Source organism: Glycine soja, chromosome 13 (assembly GCF_004193775.1).
Source record: "Glycine soja cultivar W05 chromosome 13, ASM419377v2, whole genome shotgun sequence".
NCBI lineage: Eukaryota > Viridiplantae > Streptophyta > Magnoliopsida > Fabales > Fabaceae > Glycine > Glycine soja.
The window spans coordinates 8,395,027-8,401,026 of record NC_041014.1 but is presented as its reverse complement, the minus strand read 5'-3'; positions in this window follow the sequence as shown (position 1 = coordinate 8,401,026).

Genomic DNA, 6,000 nt, shown 5'->3' with positions numbered 1-6,000 from the left:
TTGTGAACTGGCCATTCAGGACTCTGTAGTGAGGATTTTCCTTCTAAACCTAGTTATGGTGAAAAGAGAAAGAAATGAAAAAGAAAAAGAAGAAAAAAAAAATTTACCATGGTTTTTGTTATTTAAATTATTACTATTAAACCAGTCATTAATTTAGGGACGCCACATAAGGCATGGAAGCTACACGGGGATTGTCATCATGTACACTAGCGAAGTGTGACGAGGGTCGAGAGCTCCACCGTCTGTTGCCCTAACTCCATATCCATTGGTTTCTTGTTTGGTTAGGGTTCTTCCCAATCTGTTGTGTTGTGTCAGATCAACAACATCGAAAATATGGTTTTAAGCGAAACGAAATAGGGGGAATTTTTATATGGAGAAAAAAAAGAAGATGACACCCTCTCCCGATTCCTTTTCCTTTCTCTAACACACACACTTTTTACTAGTCTTACTCAGATTCGTTGGTTTTCTCTGTCTCTCTCTCCTAAGTTTGTTTAATGTTCGTTGTGAAATGCTCTTACTCACAAGTTTTAATTGTCTCTTACTCACAAAACATTGGAAACAAACATTTGTACCTGTGATGATGAACAACATGGTCCAAAATCAAAACAACAATCCAATAAATAACTCAATGACCACCTACATCAATCATCATTCCCAAAAACATTAGATATCAATATGTGACAGCGAGTAGGCTTAAAGTATCCTATTGTTACTTTTACTAAGTGTTTTTTGATATAACAAATATTATGTACTATAAGATATTATGATGAGAATAGCAACAACTATGTGTAGTAGCATCACAAGACTATTAAGACTTGGAAATAATATGATGATCTCGTACGATTTACAGCAATCCTATTGCACATGGGTGTAAATTAGTATGATATCAATAACTAGTACAGTTGCATAAATCTTTCAAGGAGGGATCTTGTAGTGCATGCTAGCTGCACTATATTTTGAATTAATTAATTCAAGTTGTTAGTGTCAAAAAAGTCATAACACTAGTATTCCTATGTAGTGGGTTCGATGTATATACGTTGAGTAAGGGGGATATTTTGAGGCTGTTTTACCCATTCTTTTCACATTTTCCCTATAAATAGGTGATCTTGCCCGGAATGCAATTTCATAGAAGGTTTTTACAAAACTGCCTGGAATCCAATTTCATAGAAGATTTTTCCTATAAATAGATGGATGTCATGTTCACCTTGGGTATTTATTACCTAGCTAGCTAGCTAGTTTTCTCTACTAATTGCAGATTTTACCATTATACCATAGAAGGTTTCTACAAAACTTTCGGGAAAGCAATTTCATAATAGTTGTTGATGCCTTGCACCTCCTTTCATATTTCAAAGACCTATAAGTACAAGGGGTGAAATTAAAAAATCAGTTATATATTAGTTACACAGACCAGTGGTCAACTGATTGACAACACACCTTCTCAGCTCCAATTGATGTTCAAGTACTGCTCCCATCATGTTGGGGCTTGGACATCATGCTATCATCCTTTTCTCGGTAGATGTTATTCATATGCTTTCTCTTCATATGTCCACTCCTGATCTTATCTATTCTTATAAGTCTATTCATGCACCGCAACATTTTGATTTCTTCTATGCCTAATGCTAGTGTCAGCACTTAAGAGGAAGAAACACAATTTCTAGTGTGTGTTAGTCGATGAATACAACTAACTTTTGTGTAAGAAATATGTGAAAATTGTATACTCCTCCTATTTATGGTTATTTTGTAATGTTGTAATTACTTTTTGTTAAATATAGGTAATAAGTACTTAGTACTCCCATTTTGTGTATTTAATAATCATTTCCTTTCAATTTCAGGTTAATTAGGCAAAGTTATGAAGTGCTGATTTTTAGTTTCTCGTTAAGCCAATCTGCCGGCTTAGCGAGCCATCCGCTGAGTGCACCACTCCTGCGGCTGAGCACGAGGAAGAATCTGGAAGAAGGATGAGCTGGACACACGCGCTAAGTGAGGGCTTATCCCGCTAAGTGCACCGCTTGCATGCATCCGCTAAGCGAGAAGACGCGCTCTAAGCCGAAATTCACTTATGTGCGTTAAGCGAGCCAGAGTCGCACTAAGCGCGAGAGCACCCACGAGACCACCTATTTAAGCCTTAAATCAGAAATGGAGATGGAGTTTGGGCTTTTCTTTGAGCTTTTGCATGTTTAGAGATTTCTAGAGAGAGAAAGATCTAAGTTCCAGAGAGTTTTGAGAGCTTTTGCTGTGCGAAAACTGGCAGAGAACTGAGCTTGAAGAGGAAGTCATCCTGAGAGCATGAGATGAGTCTGTGAGTGATTGTGAGGTTCTGGAGGTGGAGGAGACATCCCCACTACTTGTATTTCTTCAATCTTTCATTTTTCTCTTCACTTTGTTGTAAAGGAAGCTTCCCAGATATGGAGAGCTAAATCCTCTGTTGGTTCTTCCTTGTAGGTACTTGATGTAAATACCTTTATATCTATTTAATGATGTTTTATGTGTTCTTTGTGCTATTAGTACATCATTTTAGTATGCTTTTGCCTTGATCATGTAGATGCATGCTTTGTTAGGATCATTCAATAGTGGGAACTGGTCTGATTCTTAGAACTTGATAGGACAATGCTAGTTTATCGTATTATCATGAAGGATTGGGGTACGCTAACCTAGTTGTTTGTAAGTTTGTCTTAATGCGGTTTTAGTCAAGTTTAGTCCAACAAGATGGATCTGAGGATGATGCTTGATCAGGATTAGGCTAGACTATCACGAGGGATCGGGGTTTAGCATTTCAGGAGACACCATAAAACACATGAGCATTGTTAAGTAGAGAATATCCTTATAACATTAGGCACCTAATAGGAAGATCAACACGTTGTCTACTTGTCTTTACACATCATTACTCACGTGATTTTCCTTTTTAATAGTTAGTTTACATACCTATTCATAGTCCACACATATCTTTTCATACAAGACACCTATTCACTGAATATAACTTTACCAAGTAACACAAGTTCCCTGAGAGTTCGATACTCGGTTCTTACCGTTTTATACTACTTGCACGATCTGATGCACTTGCCGGGTTCGAACAATGTGCTAACAAGCATAATGAATATATCTATCCTAGAATTCTAGCAATAAATATCACCAATTGATTTTGTTTGCCTAATGATGCTTTAGATGCGTATTTTTCTACTTTGTGAATGAGAAACACAGTTTAAAATTATATTACCAACATCACACACATCATCAATTACTAGGAAATAGATTTATTTGCTATGCTGTTTGTTTTTCTTGTGCAAAATGGCCTTCATGCAAGTTAAGCTTCTACATGCTTCTTAGAGTGTTGATGCTATGTCAATGTGCATTTTTATTTTTTCATCTGGGTAGGTTAGAATCTACTAATCTTATAACAAAATTAAAGATGACAAGAATAATAAAAGTTGAACCTTGTACTAAGAAATGAAAGAGCAGTCTTTGTTTTCAGGTGCAAAATTTGGTGGCTATAGTTCCTTTTTACAAACCCAAGAGCAGTCTATAAAGAAGGTTAATGTTAATGTTAAAAAAGTAAAAATAAAAAGTAATTTCACAAAACCTTAGAATTAACTAGTGTAATTTATTCATTCTTTATTTAAGACCACCAACAGTGACAATTGCCATCAAGCATTATTTCAGATTTCACCTGTCCCAAGAGGCTGCCTTGAGGTATCTCCAGAGGCCCAAGCTTAATAATCAAGATCAACCTGCTTAGGATAAATTTATAACAAACAAATCAAATTCTTGTTACTTAAGGTTATGACATGTTTCACATTCTAATATGAGACCATTAACTAATATCAGTGTGTTTGGATTATATTCAGTTTTTTCATAATCAATTCCAATTTCAAGTTGAAAGCTAAAATAATAACAAATAATTACTCGTATTTTTCAATTTTTAATTATAATTTTTAGACCCAGAACTAATTTATCCAAAGAGATTATAAATAAATAAACTCAAACAGTCACGGGCTAAGTAGTCACGAGAAAAAAAAATCCAGTAATTAGACAAAATAAAAGTGTGGATAAAGCGACAAAAGAAAAAAAGTAAACAGGAACATTCTCGATCTCATTGGTGATAGCTAATGCTTTGAATTTATTGGGGTGGTGTAATATTGAAATAATGTAAAACTGAAATCTCACCAAACTTTAAAACAAGATATCTCTGCCTGTGCACCAGTTCAAGTTTATAACATTCAACTTTAAGACTAATTTGTTTCAAAAGTTTTATTATTTATTGCTCCCTTCCGCTTTTTACAGTTTTACTATTGTATAACTCAAATTAATGGCGAAAAGGAAAAAAATATTTTTGCTTGTATTTCCATTTGTGTGAAACTTAATTTGATTTATATTTTTTTAGGATCCACATTTTTATGCTCTTTCGTACTTATAAAACAGGTAAGACTAATTACATATAATTGTTTAAGTGTTGTTGGTATTTTTATCCAATTAGAAATTGAAGGTACTAGCTTCAGTAATTTACATAACAAACACAACCACTAAAATTACACAAATTACTAAAATAAAACTCTAATTCTAATTTAAAGACAACACCAATAATACCTACAAAACTTTCTATAAATTTGTCCTTTTAAAACATTAGACTTGGGTCTTCCATTACAATATTTATCCAGAGTATTGGGTTCATTAGTCTTCGGCTAGCAATTTACATAAACTATTAACTAATGCTGCATTTTCTTTTTTTCTCCCACCACAAGTTACCATTCATGGAAACTTCAATAAACTACTATTAAATTTCCATAAAATTAGAACCATAAGCGAGTGAGACAAGGTTTCTGTTCAAAACCCATCATGAGATTACGTCTAATTAATCTCCGTCCTTCTCCTCTCAGTTCTTATACACATGCACACACTCTCTCTAACACACTCCCACATACTCCGTACATAAACTACAGACACTACTAGCTAGGAATTAGGATAGAAAACAATGTAAGAATGTGCTTTACACATATACATGTATATATAAGTATGGTACTAGTATATGTGTATATAAATATTGACACAAAAGTCAAAAAAGTAGTTTGTGATGATATATATATATATACTAGTTCGTACGTACGTACCTAGAGTTGCTATAATCAAAGAGCTTCCACAGCAAGACCAATTAGCAGTAGTAAATGATAAGCTGAAAATAAAAAGCATAGGCCAATTAGCCACAGTGTATTTAAAGCCTTTTATCAACTATGACAAGCAGGAAGAAGTATTATTTTTATACATCTTTAACAACAATAATATATGTATAATGATAAATTTAAAGTGCTTGTTGAATCTCTAGAATAAACACTTATGAAAAAGTTATTACTACTATTATTCATATAATTGCATGCCTTTACCTTTTTCTTTTAGACTTTTGGTAAAAAAAATTGGTAAGCTGGAATTATACCTTCCAGACTTGTCCCTGATACTTTTCTTTGGTGACTAACACAATGATCACTACCCAACTTGAGCCTTCAAGTCCACTTGTCCATCATAGCAAACAAATATAAATTTTTTAAAAAGGACTGAAGTAGTAAATGATTCTCACACCCATGCACAAATATCAACAATATTGCTCCAATGTCACCATAAAAAATTGCAAGAAAGGTCAATGTGACAGACTTGCAGCCTTGGTGAGTTGTAATAGTATCACAAAGAGAAGCATAGGTAGCAACCTAAACAAGAACGCCTTCGAGTGTGAGGCTAGAAACAAAGCTGATGCAAGAAAAGATCACATGGAAGACACTAGGAATAAATTACATTGTTGATATTAAAAAGTAAATGATGGTTCCTTACTCTAAAATATTGTCAAATGATGGTTGCTTACTCTAAATTGTTGTGTATGGCATCTAGAGTTCAGATGTAACATATATTCAGCTATATGCATAAGCTATCAGTCAAACACCTAGGGTAAAAAATTGTTATTAAACGGATATTTGTCCTTCCATAAAATTGTAAAAATGAATTCAGCAAATTAGCAAAATG